General features: G+C 43.7%; 1 long non-coding RNA gene across 1 annotated transcript; it reads right to left on the bottom strand.

The window, feature by feature from the left end:
* Positions 1–598: 598 nt before the first annotated feature.
* On the bottom strand, positions 599–20,248 carry LOC113591295. Its single transcript, XR_003412180.2, has 3 exons — positions 19,811–20,248; positions 8,790–8,991; positions 599–1,499 (listed from the first exon to the last, which is right to left on the bottom strand). It is a non-coding gene; the product is annotated as an uncharacterized LOC113591295 (long non-coding RNA).
* Positions 20,249–21,699: the final 1,451 nt, after the last annotated feature.

Here is a 21,699-nt window from a genome sequence, read left to right as displayed (position 1 = left end):
AAAGCAACGAGCCTCTGGTCTGCCTCTCTGGGGCTGTGGAAGTGTCCTCCACTCTGTTAAGACATTCAAAGGGGAACAGTATGCCTACTGAACCATGCGTATTTGACACTCCACACTACTCCTTTAAATAATGGCACCTGTACCAAAAATGTGTAACTAATAATGTCCCATTCTTAAAAATATCATAACGTCTTCAGATTAGAACATCTGGTGAATAATATTCTGGGGCTGCCTGTCATTTATGTATGGAGCTTTATAAATTCCAGAGTCAGAATGGAACGTTTATCATCACATTTCTTTGGATGATCTTGACAAAGAGTCCCTGTGTGCCATCCACACACTCAGCTGGATGTTTGTCTTTTGTCTTTTTTTCTGCCTAAGTGATGACTGAAATGGAGGGTGATCAGATGACTCATCCAAAGGACTTCATTTGATTCACCAGAGAAGTAGGTTTTCACAGTGCAATCAAATAAAACCCAGAGTCTTGGTTTCTAACTGTTTCATGAAGTAAAACAAAGTTTACTTTACATCAGGTTAAAACAAAACAAACTAACAGTGAAAATGCACAACATCAGTCTCATACACTGGATATGAATAAAGTGTCATTAAGAATGTGCTTAAATTGAGAAGGATTTTCTCTCTAAGACATGCACTGTAATCCAGCACAGTTCTGTGTAGACCTGTTATATAGATAGAATATAATGTATGGGCAGTCAGTCATTCAGTAGCAGTATGATAATCTGATACTAGTAGGGCTTTGGTTCTCGCCACGCTTTGGACAAGAGCTCCTTTGGTCTCCAGCGACTGGCAGGAATGGTTACGGGTTTGGAAAAAAAAGTCTTGAAAGAGTGCAGGCTCTTGGATTGTGTGTACATATGGATTTCATCAGATTGGTGGAGGCACGCGCCGGACCATTGTACTGATGATGAGTAATTGGGCAGTCATTGGCTTAAAAAAGACCCTCCTCTACTCTCTGTTCCCCCTGCCAGAATGTCATTTTTAGGAGAAGCTCCATCCAGCGATCATCTATTTTCTCCAAGCCACGGGAAGCCTGCAGTAAACACTGGGCTCCTGCTCGTCCTTCTCTTTGTTTAAAAAAGAGCACCCCTCGCAAAGAGGCACCAGAAGTTTCTCCACAAGGAAGAGATCATTTTGCACTTCTCACTGAGAAGGGCCTGAGACCTATGATTAGGAGCTGGTGGCCATCCTAGCTGATCCTGTGGTTTGAGGAGATTTCCTGGGTTCTCTGTCCTCCAGTATCAGCACTCCCTGGGTGCCTGGTTGGGTTGACCATGGGTTCCCTTGTTGTTTGCTCTTCTCCTGCTGGGTTGGAGCCAAGGGCCCATAAAAATGAGGCATCTGAAGGGCTCACTTTCCCCACAGTTTGGACAGTAGTTTATTTCAGGAGCTTGCCTAGTTGTTGACATGTGTTTGAGGGCTTAACCTAAACAGCTGTGGTTTAGGAGGCCATGTTCGTGGTGGTGGGCTCATTGGCAGCGCTGGGGGAAGAAACAGAAAAGTTTTCATATGCATATTGCGAGGGACTTTTCTGTAAGTAGGTGTGAGGTGAAATGACATACGATCATGCTAATAGATGCAGAATTGAGGCAGAACCTAGCAAAGTATGTTATTAATCAAGCTCAGATGTAAGATCAAGGCCTGGACTGAACAACATGAAATATTAATCTCATCGGGTGCTGATTGTATTCCCAATGTTGCTTAAAAGACATGGATCAAATCTTTCATGTGTAATGTAAACACACCAAAGGATTTTAACAGCAGTTGCCTTGTCTGCATTTGAACCCTCAGCAGCAGTATCCCTTTCATTAAGTACAGGCTTTCCTCTGGCCTACCACAGCATTTGGCTGCCTGTTCTTGCTGTATAAACTTTTTATAATATTCAGAATCTTGCAACAGCATTCACATTTGTGGTCTTTACTGTAGCTATTTAGGTCTGTCCTCCACTGTGTTACTTTTGTTCACAATCCTCCACTGTGTTACTGGGTTACTTTTGAATATGTCTTTTAAGCCAAATTAGGAAACAGCAACTAAAATCATAACTCTTTAACTCTTAATTAATGTAAGATTATACCTTGTAAGGTGATGGCGAATGAGATCATAATAACGAGATTATACTCATGCTAATCTGTAATTGGTCCTAACACCTTTAATTAGTTATGCTAATTACATTTCCATTACACATTACAGTAACATTTCCATTGCCTTTTAAGACACTTAAGCCTTGAACTATGCATTTTCTGTTGCTACTTTTATTTCAGTTTCTCTCCTACAGTAATGGTGCTATGTGCTAGGCTTATATTTGAGTAAGGCATTAGTAGCTGTGAGACATGTCTTAAGTATGCTCAGTGTAGCTAATAAGACTACATGGGATTGGATTGGAACTCTGATGTCTGCAGCACCTGCTTCACCCTTGTAGTGTCTGTTAACTCTACTCAGCCCCATTATAGTTCCAGTGTAGAGCACTCCATGTGCCCCGCTATTTCTGTCCACCAGGGAGCCACAATCAAAACGGACTGGTGCCATCATGGTAGCATGGGTCAAACGAGGAGGCGCTGCAGACAGAATCAGTGAGCACTAACACAAGCCCCATGCATTTCACATGGCTCTAAGAAGTGGGACTAACTACACAAACCTAACCTATCCCGAGCGCAATACCATTTTACCGTCTGATCACGAGTAATATCTTCGACGTTGTCCTGGGGTTGTTATACGTGAATCTCAGGTAGCTTTAGACTGGCTTGTGTCTTTATTGAGTCAGGTCTTATCTGAGAGAGCAAGGAGCTCAGCAAGCTCAATGGAGTTCCAATGGAAGAGAAGAACCAGCAGAGCTCATTCCCATACTGGTACGTGTCTCAGTACACGAGCTTGTGCATGTTTGTTTCTGAGAGTTTTCCTGTGGCCAACTGCTCTGTTTGCTATTTGCTCTCATGTGTGATTCAGAGTCCAGTGAGTGGTTTGTAAAACTTCGATTGGAACCTTCCAGGCCTTAAACGTCAACCTTAAACGTCATCCCAGGCACCGAAAGACGAGCAGGAGACTGAAGACACCCAGGTTACATGTGTACCTCTGTGTGAGGTTCAGTAGAAGCTGCAGCCTTCTATAATTCAATTTGTACCACTACAAAATCAACATAAAAAGTTTGGGGATATTTGAGCAACCTGAAAATCCACAAAGATTTGTGGGTCCTTCTATATCTTTGCCAGTACATTCTTTGACTGAGTTCTGAAAGTGGACTATACCATGCAAAGACACAGACTGGGAATTCTGGAGAGGAGACATACTTCAGATCGTAATCCAGGAGGATGACACGTAGTGGCAGGCCAGGCAGCACAGGTACGCAAACCTCTGAGCTGTACAGATCCCATCTAGACAGATCCAAGAGAGGTGAGAGGCTGTGCATACATATCCGAACTGAAGCCCAAGGCTAACAGAACCAGCTTAAAAAATGAATATCAAGAAGAAAGGGACCGCGTCTTCTGTCGTCAACCACCGATTCAAACTCTGTCAGAAACCCAAGCTCAAAGCCAAGCTCAAGTCACCACACCCTTTTCATCATGCTGGACATGAGACACAGTAGCAGATTCCTCATGACAGCCACAAAGCATCTTCATCCACATTTTTTACAGCCCCATCTATTTTGACCCGTAAGGTATGTACTGGCCTACAAACAACAATTTGAATTTCTCAAGCTGCTGAACTATTGTCTATTAGTGCATCTGCCCAGATCGAGTAATTGCACACAGAGTAATGGTACAGGTACTGATGTGCCTTGGACACGGAGTGGATGGAAAATCGTGCGGCGCTCACAAACTGATGATGCACATTACAGATTTGAGGCCCGACAGCAGCTTCTTGGCAACATCCATCAGCCCTGAGGGTTGGAGGCCACAGGTTCCAGCAAGCGGAGGTGTTTGAGGTTTGGTGGGGAGGAGTGGGGTGGAGGGGGTGGAGGGTCTGGCTGTGAAAATCATGTCTTCGGATTACCGCTTCTGTTCTCTCTGCGGGAGGACAGCATTGCAGTGACCTGAAGCCCTCAGACAGTGGCAAAGCCAACCGTCAGTAAAGTTCAGCAATCTGCAATGATGATAAGATGAAGCTCGAACTATAACACGGGGCAGGTACAGGCTATGCATACTGCACAAATTAGAGCATTTTTACTGACATTAAACGGTGTCTACTAAAGCAACTAAAGCAATGGAATGTGATGTTATGACAGGTTATGAACCCAATTCATACCATTTGAGGTATTAAGGATTATGTTTCTTCACCCAATGTTTTTTTTTTTTAAATGAGCGATTTTTCCTAAAAATATCAAGCAAGCAGGCATTCTCTTCAATCATGAGTGTTCCTTGTTGTCTTTGATAAATTACGGGTTGAGGGCCTAACATTTTTCTCTTTGAGAGTGGCTATGATAGCAAGAGTATGACTGAGCGATGGAGACAGGTTGAATGAGCCACCAGGCATCTCCCGCCATCCATCTTGGACATGAGCAAGATGAACTCGATAGTGCTTGAGGAAGAGCTGTAAATCCAAGCGGCTCTGGACGACACGTTAAAAAGCATTTTACTGTGTGAACAAGAAGTCCTTGCCGGAGGACCAAATATCTTGCGCTCGAGGCCGCAAGGATTACGGTTATACTGCAGACACTCCCATTTAAAGCACTTTTGGCTCTTCTTTTAGAGCTAAAGTCTTTAGCATGGGCTCACTGAAGAGTGTAGCCATGCCATTTGGGGCTATTGAGTTTACAGGGTGCAGCATGGTGCTTCAATGGTCTTACGCTACTAGCTGGCAGACGGATTTTCTTTTCTCTGTTTGGAGCTAATGCACAGAACATATTTGCTAAAATAAAAAGTGTATATAAATATATAGATATGTCATACTGTCAACAATCAAAATATAAGTCAGTGAAGTCAGTATGTTGCTGTAATTTATTATCAGTGAGGAGAAGGAGAAATTAGGAAGAACAGACAGAGTAAAGAGGAACAGAGAAAGTGGAACAAGCCAGTGGGTCTGGTCTTATCTGTATTAGTATAAGTATTCAGATCATCTCATCTTGAAAAGGCATCTGAAGTGATGTCCTACCCAACTGAAACGCCATCTGTGGGTAGACTGAGAGGGTGACAGCTGCTCTGTATGTTGGTGCCCTTTCATACACACATGCACACACAGACATGAGTCAAAACACAAGGTCACAGAAATGGCTGACCTTCTGCTTTGCCACATTAACCGCTCTGGAAACAGACGTGTGCTTCAGTAAACTCCAGGTGAAGATATGGTGAAGACAGGCCGTAGCTGGTCATAAAAATGGCAGTTTCCAAAAGCCATAACTGCTGTGATATGCCAGTATGGTGGGTTCAAATGTCGATTGCTTGTTCTCAAGTTGCCACCCTCTACTTGATTGGTTGCACACTAACACACACATACACACACACACACACACACACACACACACACACATATGCATGCACAAATGCACGGACGCACACTGTGAGCTCTGCCCTTCCAGTATGCTGTGTTTCTCCTTTTGTGACATAAAACTATGTTCTTCCTCGTCAAAAATAATTCCTCGTTCCCCACTTTTTCCATCTCTGCGGCACATCCCTCACCAACCCTGTTATCCTTAGGGTGTTTACAACCAAAGGCACCACAAAATGAAAGGGCAGCAATGGCGAGAGGTGTCTTGCTGTGTTAAGCCATCAGGCTGCTCGTGTGTTTGCCCTCTGTGATGTTCCAAACATAGGATTAAAAATGCCAGCACCAGCATGGTGATTACACACCACGTCTGACTGATGAGGTGGTTGGCATGTAGACCATGACACACAGTGGTGGCAGTGGAGTTCAAAGCCACTTGAACTCCGGAAATGTCTTTTGTGTGTATTTTATATATGCATATGTCCAAACAATGCAACTGAAAGTTATAATTTGAGATGAGAGGTTGGTGTGTGGGTGTTTTATTTATGTCTTACGTGTGTATATGTTCTGATAAGGTTCTCTCTCTCTCTCTCTCTCTCTCTCTCTCTCTCTCTCTCTCTCTCTCTCTCTCTCTCTCTCTTCCCCCCATGGCTTTCTCACTCTTTCTCTCTCTTGCTCTCTTGCCCCTGTGGTTGTTCCTCAATCTCTCTTTCTCTTTGTTTTTAACTCTCTCCTGTGGTTTTCTCTCATTCTCTTTCCCTCGGTTTCTCTCTCTCTCCCCCTGTGGCTTTCCCTCTCTCTCTCTCTCTCTCTCTCTCCTCCTTTCTCTCTCTCCTGTGGTTTTTCTTCAATCTCTGTCACTCTCTGTTTCTCTCTTTATCCCTCTGTTTTATAGCCCCTGTTTTACAGCCCCATAGTAACTGCCCCCATCTGACTGCATAATTAAGCATTGTTCCTGTTTATCCTTATTTAGAATGCAATTCTGCCCTTTAGAATTTCAATTCTGCCCTTCTATCACATAAAAGATGCTGACTATGGAGCTATAGTCATAATACACATTTATATCTTAAATTATTTAGCCCCATATGTATATATTTACTGTTTATTACAGAGCTTATTATTGACGCTTAATAATCTCCCCTATCAGACATATCTAGTTCATGATACATTTGTACTTTCACATCTGCTCCTGTGTTATTATGCGAATGATGTTTATTCAAGGCAGAGGCCCATTCGTTTTAGATTTATGCCTGTCTGGTTTGAACATTGGTGTTAATTTGGATGGTTTTACTGGCCCCAGAGGGTCGTTCTGTGCTGGCCCAGCGGTGATTAAGGCCATCGGAGAGTGGCAGCGGGCCGAGCAAACATGCGGAGTTCTTGTTTGAGGAGCGGTGCTACCGTATGAGCTACTGTACCTCCGGCGGGCCCCCCTGCACCTAGCCACACTGCGCGATCAGAGCACCACCTCACCCACGGCTGATCTCAGAGGTGAACACGATGGCCCTGCCATGGAGAAAACATGTTCGAGGCATTATGGTGAGGCCAAATTAAGGAGGGCTTGCCTTCGCTGCAGGCCAGGAAGCCGAGATTTATCGTGGCAATGGTTTAGCGACTACGCGATGGAAAACTGGACGTGCCGACATGGCGAGAGCTCCGGTAGAGCTGCACGCTCCTTTGCACAATTGTCGAAGTTCAGTGATAAATCTCTCTTGTGAAGCCCCTGCTGAAGTGCGGAGATGGCGTTCACAGTAACCACGCAATGAGGCATGACCCAGAGCATTGTGGGATAGGGTCAACAGGAGAGGAGGGGTGGGTGAGATATGAAAGTAATGGGGAAACCTGGAAAAGGTATTAGTGAATCCAAGTAAGAACCAGACATGGAAAAGAGGGACATGTTATGAAATAGGCTCTATTTACAAACCAGATTATTTAATCAGTATGCAGTCCCACAGGCTTGTGGGATCCAAGATACTAATGCATGGTTGAAAGTCCAGACAGCTTTCCTATTTCTCCAGATCCTTTTAGATGTTTTCAGTGTCAGGTAGCCACAGCATATGTGCATTAGAAGACATTGGTTCTAAGGCAGTCAAAGTGTTCCATCACCTACATAATGCATTTACCATATAGGCTGATGCAACTAATCACTTACCATCATTCATACATCATATCTGTAAGTGATGATGGATGATACAGGAAGGCCACAAAATGAAGTTGCGTGATGCACGTAGGCTGCAAATTAAGGCATAGCAATTGATACCGATGTATCCTTCTTTGCCTTGGAAAACCAGACCAGGTCACACCGGGATGGGTCTGTCTGCATTACTCTGGAGCACTCAGCTAAATCACTTTCATGGAAGAGGCATCCTGTCACACTGGCAGCATGAGAGGGTAGCAGGGAGGAGAGGGAGAAGAAGCCTGGCCGTCTCCCACTCCTTCGTGAAGTATTGGTCCATCAAGGACTATGACGATAGCTCCAATAAAATGACTCAGTCATGCCAGAGTGTTTTCTTTCTTTTCTCTCTCGCACTCCTTCTCAGAAATCTACCACAGCCAAGGTCCGTTTGTTTTACGTGACCTTATCTCTGCTGAGTATTCCATTTCTCGCATCTGCCAAGCTCCATCATTCACTTTATATTTTCTCCACGTTTTCCCACTTCCATGAGCGTGAACTTTGCCACATTCATACCTTGAGTCCACTCCTTAAAGAACCTGATTCAAATGGCTCCAGAGTTCCTTGAGGATATAAAGAGACAGCGTCTGGATGTTCAGCTCTTAGGATTCCTACGGATATCACTGGGGAAACTCCAGCACCATGCCCACAGGGTGCAGCAGACCTGAGACGTAGCCAATGTTATCATAATCCTTTGCTTCCTGTTGTCATCTTCCGCTCTCCACCACCTTTGGAATAATGGATGTGTGGCCATCCTGTATAAGCCATGCTCACAGCCATCATCATGTCACAGTGATCATTGGACTGCTGACATTAGGCTCTTGGAACCCCAGCACACTATAGCGATTGATACTATTACTGATACTATCTATTAAAAATTTTTTATAACACTAATATTAAAATAATATTTTCCATAATAATAATAATATTAAAATCAGGGATTGTCTTTAAAACTGACAGACTGTAAATTAAGTCATGTACCTGGTTCCTCGTGCTCTTCTCCATTGATCCAGAAGTTATGGGCTTGAGCAAGGAGACATGCAAGGAGGGAATGCATGCAGCCAGGAGGAAGGGCAACACGATATGTAATCTTGTTCATTTGTTCGATTATGATGTATGGTCCTGCATATATAGGTCCTAGCTTGCTGTGGGAGGAAGTATTCTCGTTTATCGTGGATACCTATACCTTGTCCCGGAGCTGATAGCGTGGCGTGGCTGACCCATTGGAATTCGTTGAAGCAACTGACAACGGCATAGAGACACTGGTGTGTTGCCTCTCAAGCCCGTCCACTGTACCGGAACCAGGTCTTCAATGTTGGCAACTCCGAGACGCTTCCATAGGTCGAGGGATGGGTGGAAACTTAAAACGTACTCAAAGGTGATGAGACCTGTGGAAGAATGAAGGGAGAGGTTTGGGAATATTCTGCCCAAGGCAGGTACATGGACCAGGTCTCATGAAACTCCTGACAGAATTGCCTCAGGAACTTCCCAGGTTCCTGATTAACTCTCTGCCTGTTAGCCTGTGGATGCTAACTCTCTGCTAAGACAGAACAACCCTCACCCCAATGTCAGAGGCTTCTGAAACAAGCGTTTGAAGGGCAGAATGTAAGAGTGAAGTTTAACTTTATTTAACTTTAACAAGCAGAAGCAGAAATTGAGGACTGAGTACACGAATGCCTGATTAACAGGGCTAACTAAGAAGTGAAAAGACACTGAGGTATAATTAAGAAAACAAACAAGGGTGCAAGAATATGAAAACGCAAGCAAACTTGGGATACATTTTTGGGAATACAACATGAAGGGGAAGACAAAAAGATCAAGAATGAACTACCGAAAACACAGGGCTTATATTCAAAGGCTAACATGACCGAACGAGGAACAGGTGAAAACAATGAACAATGAAATGTAAACAAGAGACAGAGCAAATGAGCAGGCCTGTTAGGCTTGAGGGCCTGACACAGGTGCATAGAGGACCCCCCCCCCCCCCCCCCAAATACTTGGATGCCTCCACACCAGAGGCCAGGGTCTTGGGCTAAAGGGCAGGAAACAGACCCTTAGCATCAGTCGTGATACAGCAAATACGGCTCTCACACGACCCAGAAGTGTTATGTTGGTAGAACCATTCCAGGGTGTCTGCTAGCCAAGGAGCTGCCAACCTCCTGAGACGCTTTTATTCCGTAGTCCTATTAGGAAGCGTGAGAAAGTTGGACACTTCTTTTATAATGTCAAATGCTGCAACCTTTTGAGGTCGGTTACTTGGTACCTGCCGACTCCATAGATGGCGACGTCTTCTGTCAGGTTCAGTAAACAGGTGCGGATTTGCATGCAGTAAAACAGATGCAGTATAATAGTGAACAAGGGGCAATCCAAAGACATAGTCAATACACAGGCAAAGATAATATCCAGAGTGTAGTCCAAAAGATACAGGCAGTAATCCACTACACGAAGATTAACGATAAACAATGGCTCAGTAACACAAGGCTGGTTGACGACTTCGCAAGAACTGACTGAAACATGTATGGTTTATATACACTGGGACAAATGAGGATTAACAAGACGCAGGTGATTACAGTAACAGGCAGAGATACTAACAAGGGGGTGGAACTGAAATAAATAAAAACAAGGAAGCACGAGGAAACAAAACCAGGAAGTAAACAAAATAGGTAGTGTTGCTGTGGGAACTGCGATGTCAGGGAGGGGTGAACATGACGAGAACATTTTAGGGCTTGCATGGCATTTGCCGCAGTGCTGGACCACGACTAGACTTTGTTCTTGTCATACGTGGAATCTCTGTAGTTGCTTATGCATGATGGACGTTGGTCATTTGGTAACAGTGGACACCTTATTCCCTCCTTACCCCCTCGTAAAAGCATGGAATTGGTTTATTTTGGCTTAATTTCTATTCTTAATGCTTCAAGACATCCAGATGTAACTTGGAGATACCTCTGTATAATTTAACGTACAATACATGTGTAGAAAGTTTTTACATTGTGGAAGTGTTTTTTTCGACCTTATCATCATTTTACCTTTTCTTGTGCACTAGGTCAGAGCACAGCTATCAGTATAGTATATATTTAAATATTATTGACAAAGATTGAACAAAATCAGCAAATACAAATAAAATAGTGAGGACAGTCAGTCTGCTTTTAATACTTTATAGCAGTGAAGGGACATAGGTGTACGTGAAGACAGACAAAACAAAGTTAAATAAGATATGACTTTATTGATCCCCAGAGGGGACATTCTGATGTTACAGCAGTATAACATTTACAGGATATGGTAAAATAGTAAAAATATAGTACAAAAAGGTATTAAAATGTAATATGTGTAGTATAAAGTGAGACGCTGTAGTACAATATGCTGTACAGTACATTACAGAAATATAGCATGTTGCTAAACATTAAGAAAAAACAACACCAGCAAAAATAAATAAATAAACATTTCAGCAAAGTTTGACATTGGCTAGCTATCAAATTCTTATAGCCCAGTACACAACTACTCTTTGGATGGAGAGGAGTCGGGGAACTGATGCTAGAGGGTTTAGCATCTTAACCTTGACAGTTTTACCTGTCCGGTCAAAAGTCCTCAGTGCTTATAGTGTTCACTGCAGAACATGTTTGTCCGCTGACAGAAAAAATAATCACTTTTTCCACTCTCCTCTCTTTTTCTTTAGGAAATTTTAAATTGAGAAATATTAGCTAGCTGCTTATTAGTCCAGCTAGCTAGCTATATAGAATCAGATAAAAAATGTCAGTTGCTCAGCCGACACAATAGTTTGTCACAAAAATCGAAGAAAAACACTAGTATAGCTGAATGTGTTGATTGTGGGCAATTTACTTTATATAATGCCTTATAAAGTATCATCTTTCGTACTTAGTTAGCATAATCGTTAATGTTAACTATTAGCCATATTAGTCAGACTATAACTATCTCAACATAATGTTATAATGTCCAAATGCAAAGAAAAACTATTGTTCAGTGTCACCTGAGAAAGGTGATTCCCCATGATCTGCTCTGGTGTGTGTGTATGTATCCAAAATACAGAAGACTCCAGTATTCTGAGTTATGACAAGTTGCCTGGACATATATTGCAGTGACGATGCAGTGGTCAGTGTGGCTTCTATGTGCGTGTGTGTGTGTGCAACCATAATGTTAAGCGAGATGATCAGTAGCGAGCGTGCTTTTCCCTTCGGGGTACTGCTGCATTTGTTGCATTACAGGCTACTTGGGGTGCCCCTGGCCAGGTCATGAGTACAGAGGGCAGGCAGGGCATCTGTGGCTGGCAGCACCACAGCATAAGCAAAGCTTGTTGCCTTCCTCCGTCGCGTGACATGTTCTGTCAACAGGAGTTGACACAGCAGATTCGTGGGGACTTGCCGTCAGTGGTGAACACTGAACCTGTTGCTTTTCCCATCGCTCATTCAATTAGGAGACTTATAATGAAAACCTCTAATGCAGGATCTGGCATGTCCTAATTGTATATGATGTATAGCTCACAGTCCATGAGGAAGGCTTCCCAGTCATTAGGATCCCCATTGTACTATTCTGGGGCAGCCAGCTGATAGAAGGGGGAGCATGCATGTAAAGCAGACATGAGAGGCGAACACAGAGTTAAGGCAGGAGTTCGGTCAGTGAAGACGGCATAGCCTGCATCTCCTGCCTTTAGGCTGCAAGTTCCTGTTGCTACCTCCGTATAGCCTGCCATTGTAGAGTAAAAGCTTCTTCCAGGGAGATTGAACTCACTGCGCTTGTTCTTCTAGGCTTCGTGTTCTGTGGCATTCCCCAAAACAAGTCCCAGGAAAAGCACCTTAAACCAGGCGCTTTATCACTAAACAAAAATAATAATAATAAAAAATACAACAAGAAAGAGAGAGAACAGGGAAACAAAACCACCCGAAAGACAGTAAAACAATAAATAAGGCAAAAGGTCAGCAAAAAACAGGAGAAGAAACAGCAAAGTGTAAGCACGGAGTTGGACTAGCACAAAGCAGGGAATGACTGTGAACAGGGAATAGAATAGGTGATTGCAATGTGGGAACAGGTAAGACATATAATAAGTAACAGTGGCATGGAATTTGTGACTGTGTGAATGGGAGGTGTGTGTGTTTGTCACGTTGAGTAAAAATGCATGCAATTCTGTTGGCTAGGTACTGGCACTTTCCTAGAGTGGTGTGATGTGACACTATCACACACTGTGCTGTTTAATATGAAGCTAATATCATTCACACTAAATTCCTTTTGTATAGACAGAATATGCCTTCTCAGGCTACAAGCAAAACACGCAGAGTGTGAAATAAGATTTTAGTTTGCAGTAGGTTTCTAAAGTGAACCCGTACTGTCATATGCTCTTCCATGTCAGTTTCCTTTGCCAGTTTTTCAAATTTGCCGTGGTACAGATATAAGATTTTCAAACCAGTAAATTAATTTATCTGCCTTTATGCTTATCTCTTGACTTACTTGGTAACTCTTCTCTGTCTGTATAAATTGAGACACAAATCGAGGAGAGGCTCCTGCTAAAGCTGAGCACTGTGGGTCAGTTTTCCTCTAGCCGTTGCTTCACAACAACTCGTTTGTTAAATATTACATTCAGATCCCAAAAAGTGTGTTGGTTTGGGCTGTCAGTCTGATTTCCATGGAGCATGTTGCGAGTTTGTGTGCAGACTTAGTAAGAAAGGGCAAAACTTTTGTGTCTCTTTTGTAACCGCGCATTACATTCCTAGGGCAGCAGATGTCAGAGTGGATTTCCACATTTCTAGCTCTTACTTGAAAGCTCTTGCATGCTTTTTTCTTAAAATGGATTGTCCATAGCGATCAGTCTCCCTGATAAAATCCAGGATCCTTTCACAACTACAAGTTGGCAAGCCCCTGCCCCCCCCCCACAAAAAAGAAACAAAAAATTGAAAGAATGAAGAACTGCTACCTGGAGACTTTAATTCACCAGAACACTATCAGTCTACAGTGATAAACTTCATTTCTGGGACTTGGTTTAATTATTTTCCTGTCAGACCCTCCTAACATCTGATTTATTTGCACAGAAGCAGTCTGGCCTTGAGGCTCGCTAGTACTCTTCGGGTGGGACAGAGATGTCTGGAAAAGCATAAAGGATTCGCTTAGATTGATACTGGCCAATCTGACATGTATTATGGACTAGGGCTGACAGGAACGATGACGATGAGAGACATGCCCATCATGCCCTCATCTGCCTGTGCAAGTGTTACATTCATGTAGCTCGGAGACCCACTGATGTTTAGTTTTAACGCTTTATAAAAACATGTATGACTGTCTTATAACCACCCAGATTAATTTGTTGTCTGATGTCTGTACACTCTGCTTGCATTGCTGAGCTGGAGAGTTACTGCAGATTTATGACTCTGGAGCAATCGTGAAACTAACGGAGCGCTCCAGCCAGTCAGAGGCGGTGAGCTGGCGCTCTCCTTATGTTGTGGAAAGCATTGGAACGACGTGACTTTTTTTTTCCACATGAGCACAGACAAGTATTTTGTACTCATTAATCATAGTGCTAAAAGCCAGAAGCAACATATCAAGTGTCCTTGCATGCAGCCGGTGGTTAAGAACCAGGATCTGTCACCATTAAACAGCAATCACTGTCTATATGGTGTAATGTCTTCATGCATTGGTAGCACCACAAGTTCTTATTTTGGTGCCGTATGGATGGGATCCATGGCATTTTCCTGTGATGGAAATTAGATAAATGTCAAAATGTGTGATTAATGAATGGCAGTTGTTTTGGGGAGGAAAAGTACTAAAGCCCTGCGCTGATTTAGCACAAGCATATGACACTCATATGACACTTTTTTACAGAACGTTCCTGTCCACGATTGCATGCATTCCATGTCTGTGCAAAGCTCAGCAGTGTTCTTCCTTCTAGCTGAGGAGAAGTTTCCGGATGAGGAGGAAGGACCGCTGCAGTCAAGAGACTCACGCAAGGTGGTGGGAGGGGAGAGCCAGGGAGGCTAGCCCCACCTATCAGGAGCTGGAGCCTGGAGACCCACACCACCTCATGCTCCTTAAGCGGGAGATCCTTCTTCTGAAATCTCACCATACAACTTACATACATGCAGCCAAAAGGTATGGATTATGAGTTCTGAACAGACGCAGGTTAGGACTACGCTGTTATTTGTCATTTTTTTGCAAGCAGCCTCCTTAACGCCGCCTACATGGGCTCGTTTTGGCAGCTGGAATTTCTTCAGGAGATCAGGTCAAGGACATGTGATGTCTTTTAGTGCCCCTAGTGTACTGTGGGTTTAACAACAGTGCATTTGAGCCTGGATTCCTCTCAAGTTCATTTGTGTTTTATTTAACCATATTCCTCCATGGTCCATGTGCAGTAAAACATCGCTGCTCCTGAGTGTCAGAGCAAGCCAGTGAGACCCCTGCGGAATCTTGAGCAAACATTTTCAAATTAAAACCCTCCCTCTTATCTGTCCCTCTAAAGATTCCCTTTCCCTTCGAGCCAGCTGCACTTTTTGAGAGCAGCTCTCGGGTCCTCCTGCAGTCTGGAAAGTTAGCAGAGAGACACGGATCTGCTGCATGTATCTGTTTTCACCGCTCTGCCTGGACTTCACCTCGGCTCTGCAGAATGTCCTCCCCAATGGCAGGCCCCAAACGAGCCGTCGGGGATGGCCGCGCTAGTCCCCTGAACGCGGCGCCACTGGCTGTCCCCCGGGCTGGTTGAGTCACTCCATTCCACTCATAGTTTTTCTTTCACATCACTTAAGTCTGCCATTGCCACAGTTCATCAGGTACAAGGACTTAGAAAATGGCCATAATGAAAAGTCGATCTTCCCTTGGGCACACAACAAGAAAATGTATCTTTGCAGACTTGATGTAATGGAAGGTCTGCCCCTCTCCTCTGCTTTTTGGTTTAGTCGGAGTGGTATTTTGGCATGTATAAACATATTTGTTTTAGAAATAGTAATCATAGCCTTGTAACTGTACCATTCTAACAGGGCTTGCAAAACTGTAAGTGCAAGATGTACTTAAAATGTAGAAAAATGTGTATGTCCAAGCTTTTCTCTTTATTTTGGATTGTCAGAATAAAAATGGGCTGCCATGGCAAATTTAGGGAATTCTTTCTTAAATATATCAGAGGTGAGAACAGCAGTTGGCGTGTGCATGAGAGCAGATGTAAGCTTTACTTCGCAGCAACATCAGAACACATACAGGAGCCTGCTAATCTCTCTTCCAGGAGTTGAAGGTCTTCAGTGAGCCTTGTCTGGGCCTATGTCAAGTGCCAAAATATTCCAAGACTGTGTGGATTTCTTTCAAAAAAGCTTAATCATCTCAGCGAGGTCAAAACCCGGTGTGTCTGCCATTGATATTTAGAGGAAACGGACCAGAAGCATAGCACATCCAAGGGACAAAACACCCGAGACAATGGGTTCTTCCATTTGCACAGCTCTGTGCAGTTTTCCAGACAGCAGCCAGTGAAACGCTATCCAGTCAGTACAGTATATGACACTTTTAATGCTGGTTTTCACATTGAATTTGTGATACTTTTCATGAAACAAAAATGACATCCATGATCGCTTCAGCCCACCTAAGCAGCATTAAACGTCTTTCATATATACAAAATGAGCAGATTTCTGCACGAATGACCAGTCTTGCTTTTCAAATGCACCATTCGCACAGCGTTCACTTCTGACTCCACGACCTCTCTGACCTCCTGTCACATGGGGACGAGGTGCAGGGTGAAACAATGTGTGTCCTCCTGACAGTTTTCACTGAAGTGGCTCCAGACAGAGCTCACGCATGCCCTGTACCCTGAAACCCGACCCCGCCTCTGTTTGTCCGATGAGTTCTGAAGCGGACCACGTGCCCACTCCAGTTCAGACAGGAACATTTCATCTCCCTGCTCATTTGTATCATTCAATGCCCCCCACCCACCATCTCTGCACCCCCTTTGTTCTGTAAAACCTATTTGCTGTGAAAAAAACAGCACTGCAGCAAAAGCGTTTTGTGCCTGACTGGCGGATATCAACAGAATTCTACTCGTCATTCAGAAGTCGTTTGCCATGACTTATTAACATGCTGCAGTTCACTCTCTGAGGCCACATCTCCCTCAGACGGGCACCACGCACTCCCCTCTTCCCCTGGCCGAAGTAGCATGGAGGTTCCTTCGGCGGACCGGGCGGGGGGCCTGGTTGGGTTTGCGTGATCTGGGGACGTGCCGGCAGTAGGAGCCGTAAGCTGCAATCGATACAGCATTACCCCATCGGGCCTGTGCTTGCCGTCCCAGTAATGGAAACTGCAGACGCCTTCTGGGATAAAGAACTGCTTCATAGGGTAGATAGAGTCCACCGGGTCTGCGGCACGTCCACATTGCTTTCACACGTCAAAAAGCAGTTACAAGGAACACTTTGTTATAGTTTTTACCACAGCTTCTCACATGGTCTCACCAAAAAGGTACGAGTGTTTACACCAGAATCACGAGGATGAAGACTAAAGGGTGATTACAATGTAAACTGTCAAAGTGGAGCTTAAGATAAGTCTTAGGCTTTGTTTATAATGGCTGTCAGTGAGCGGCGCATCTGTAAGGGCTTGTGTCAGTAGTGATAATTTGGCTAATGAGTGTATGTTTGCTTGTGTGTGTGTGTGTGTTCAACAAAAAAAAAAAAAAAAGCTTCTTCTCTCTGATCCAGAGTGCTTCACTGCGCCCTGCACCTGTACCACATGAGTGCACCTCTTTACTACATACTCATTTACATGAATTCACGGCAATCAATACACATTAACACTTTCACTCATTCTTCACATACATGGACCCTTGCCAAATAACACTGACTCAGCAAATACAATAATCCTTTTTTAGTTCTGAAACTTTTTATGTTATATCTTTGTCCCATTTTTCTTTGTTTACTCAGTAATCATTTCAAAATGGAATAAGTCTCTCATCTGTAGAGGAACAGGGGTGTCTGTCTGGTTCTGGTGAAGCCTGGCACGCGTCCATGCTGAGTCCCCACACGTCCCCTCTCACTGCACAGCTGCACCGCACTGCCGAGTGCCGCATCACGAGTCGCACTTGGCAACAGCGCGCCAGAAACGAACCCGCCCTGCTCCTCTTTTTGTACTATACCAGCAACAACGCGGCTGATAATGTTCTCTACGACAGCACACGTGGCCCAGGTGAGAATCAAAAATTTGAATTCCAAATATAGCACACTACTGCAGTGCCGAACAGTGCTTTGACCTTTGTCCGGGTAATGTGTGCCCTTGTCGAGGAACAAATGTCACATTTTTTTCCTACAGAAGTATATCATTCCCAAAGCTGCAGTTCAGATAGATGGTTTGTTTACATGTGGGTTAAGCAGATTCTGTGATTCACTGCCAGTCTGTATCTGAGACTGATAAAGAGAGAGAGAGAGAAGGAGAAGCAGATAATCAAGACTTCTCATAGCCAGACTGTCAACGTGGAGTGGTGGAAGAAGAGTGCCCAAATTTTCCTCCCCACCTTGGACGGATGCCACCCATGCCAATCCCCCATCCCCCCTCCACCCTCGCCTGTGGCTGATGCTTAGCCCATACCCCCAACCCCTCCTCACCCCCCGGAAGCTCCAGCTGACAGCTCGACGTATTTCTGAACACACTCCAAAACTCCTGTGCCGCAGTGAGATGGTGCAAGGGGCTAACTCACTCTGACAGACATGTTTATTTGATTTGCAAAGTTGGAGCAGTGAGTGCTACAACCAGTCAGTTAGGTGTAGGCTGCGATTTTACATCAGCACAAGATGTCTCTGCACGTGACACATTGCAACTAACAATGGAAAAGGTATAACCCACAAACAAACAACAAATGTATAACCCACAAACAAACAGCGCATGTATAACCCACAAACATAAACAGCTGTTTTTTTTTTATTTGGAGAGCAGTACAGTTTGGGTACTGTTTCAGACTAGAAAGACTCCTCGAAACTCACATAACACACTATATCTCAGATCTTATACACCACGATGGCGATACATGGCATTAATTATCGGCACTTATTATGGCGATAGGTTAAACAATTACTTTTACAATAACACTTGGTAAATTTGGTTAACTTAATGAGGTTCAGGCTTCTGTTGCTGATTCAGTTATTCACCTCATCGCTGGCAAACTTTAATAGGAGATTGGATTGCGTGTTTAATCTGCAAGAAAACACATGTACCCCCCCCCCCCCCCCCCCCCACACACACACACACAGAAACAGTGCTTGACCTGGATTTTGCACCCTTTGGGGAGTGGTAAAACATTTATAGTTTGTTTTGATCATGCATGAAATATGTAGACAATCAAGGAGAAGGTGTGTGGTGAGCTCCTGTGTGTTGTTAAACTCACTGACCGTGATTTCACCGTGACTCAGACTAGTTAAACCAAGGGCTTCTCATCACCTAACCCCAACCTTGCACACATGTTATCAGAGGGCAGCACCCAGCCCCCAAAAATAACACTCAATCATCCACTCATCTTGGGTGACAGGACTTTTATTTTGCTATCAAAACATTTTGGTATTTTATTTCAAGAAATGCAAGAAATCCTTTTGCTTTTGTGACAGAAATGATACTTTTATATATATAATTTTTCATTATTTCATTACATGTCCATGGTTGAATTGTAATGTCTCATTAATTCATTGAACTCTTATAAAGACAAAAAACAGCATCACTGAGTGATTTGGGTACAACAAGAACCTGAAAGAGCCACATTTCAACACTCCAAATGTTTCATAATTAGTAATCTTGATTGTGAGTTAAAATCAAAATGGATATTCATAGCTGTGAATGCAAATGAAGGTTCTTAATAAATATTTGAGGTTGGTTACGATTCTGCAAAGCTGTAATATTTGTTGCCATTGGCTTAATTTTGTTTTACCTTTAACGTTATGTTAACATTTTTAGTGAAATATGCCTTTAAGAGCCAAGGCGTTTCTTCTCCAATTTCCACAGATACTACTTGTGAAGGCACAAAACAAGAGACAATGGGGTGGACTACTATTTTGTCTGCAAGCCCAGTTTGGAAAAAGGCATCATCAGTTGCAAGTAGGCCTGAATGACTAACCGACGCTTATCCTGTATGTCACCGTCTAAAATACAAACTTTCATATTGGTTACATCAACTTTTACTTATGCTAATGAGATATCTAAGCAGAAGTTACATCATCCGTTCCCCACTAATGTTACTGACCATGGTATGAAATTACTACTTACGTTATATCCAGCAGGGTTTGAATTTTGTGCTCTTAGGGAATTTGGCGGTTAGTTCAAAACAGCAAAGGTTTTTTACGTTCAAAGCCGCCAAGGACATTCAGAACAGCCGTCCGTTATTTTGCTGTTTCCTTTTTCACCGATCAGCTCAGCTCTGCTATTGATCAGCGCACTGCCTCACTGCTCAAAGACACTCCTGGAATCGACATCACATACTTAATCCTTTTTAGGCTTTAAAACCAGCCCGTCCATGGCCAAAAGCTGACAGGAAATACCAGCCTTCCCTCAATTTCACTTGAAAGCAGACGGAAATGTTTAAAGCATGCGTCCGCGAACAGTGTCGCATTATACTGAACAGAGGGGATATTTTAGGAGTCTTCTGCGGTTTGAAAGGACTTTTACGTCTTGTTAGGCGGACGGACTAAGGAAAGGCAGCGAGCACAGGTCTGTGATAATGGAATGAGCTCTGGTACAGCAGACAGCCTGGATCTCCACTGTAGGGAGCTATAGGGCACAAACGAAGCTGGTGGGGTTTTTGGGGTTTTTTTTTTTGCATGTCTGCACTGAATTGCATTCTTTTTTGATTATCAGACAAATGGCCAAAAGTCTAACGCTCACTTCTGAAGTTGGAGCTAAAATAAGGCATTACTAATAATGGAATCTGTTTTGCCCAACTGAAAAAAGTAAACTGCTCAAAATACCCACATTTGCAATAAACAGTTGTGAGTAAGGTATTCTACAGCACTGCTGGGATGTTACGGAAAACCTGCAAACCATTGTTATATTGATTTATAGAGCATCCGTGAAATGTGCTTTTATGGTTGACATAAAGCCATGATGTATGTGCCTGGCGGAATTTAAGATGAGGTTATCTGTTAGCTCTATGTCAAATTGGAAAATCTGTGGATTAAAATGCCAAAATAACAAAAAGCATAAAGCGATGAATTGGCTTATTTCCTGTACAAAAGTGACAATCTCATGGAAAACACTGCATTTGTGCACTTTATCTTCTGTGTGAGGCCTGGAGAAAAATCTTGGCACCTGTCACCCCATGTTTTCACCAAACAGGTGGATCCAATTTGAAGTGTAACATAAGAGATTAGATAAAACCGCGCCGTGCCAAAATGTCTGGAAGAGTGATCTCCTGAAATACGCTACAACCTACTCCGAACCGTGCCGTTATCCCTACAGTGGAAGCCGGAGCGATATTATCCGTAGAGTGGAACTACAGTGGGGGATGAGATGTGGAGGTTTGGGTTTCCACCCGTTTTCCCTTCTCCGCGTGCAAGCGCACTCCAGCCAGCCCAGGGACCTTTGCCGCATGTGCCCACGGCAAGACAACGAGCACCGCACATCGGCCACACATCGACCACCATCGAGGCGACTGCAACTCCGGTAGCGCGCTTTGGACCGTGCTTCTGAGTCCCCGCTTGGGACGTGTAGGTCCAGGATGAGGAAGACTGCGAGAAACCAACAACGCAAACATCTGCTGACTCATCTTGAATTTTGTTTTTGTGACACTTAAGCTCCTACAACCATTTATCATTATTAAGTACTATTTTCTCAGTTAAATGAATTTCTAAATTATCTTTTGAGAGAATCATTTATGTCCCATTACACTCATCATTCATGCTGTCTTTAACTCTCTATCAACAGGTTTGTGGAGTATGGGGGGGGGCAGGTTAACTATGGTCCCAGTGTGGATTCGGTACCGAGCGGACATCAAGGTCTTCCCGTTTGGATGTGCAGGCCCAAGGCCCAAGTTGTAGTCTTGCTGCGTGTGGCAGTATTATGGGATAGCCTTGTGATAATGTGTTAGCAAACCATGTGGAAGGCTGTCTAAGAAATTCCCTGTTAGAAGACATGTTATTTCATAGCCTCTCTCCTAGATC

Source organism: Electrophorus electricus, chromosome 7 (assembly GCF_013358815.1).
Source record: "Electrophorus electricus isolate fEleEle1 chromosome 7, fEleEle1.pri, whole genome shotgun sequence".
Lineage (NCBI taxonomy): Eukaryota > Metazoa > Chordata > Actinopteri > Gymnotiformes > Gymnotidae > Electrophorus > Electrophorus electricus.
The sequence above is the reverse complement of the archived record's forward strand: the minus strand, read 5'-3'. Positions and strand labels throughout refer to the sequence as shown.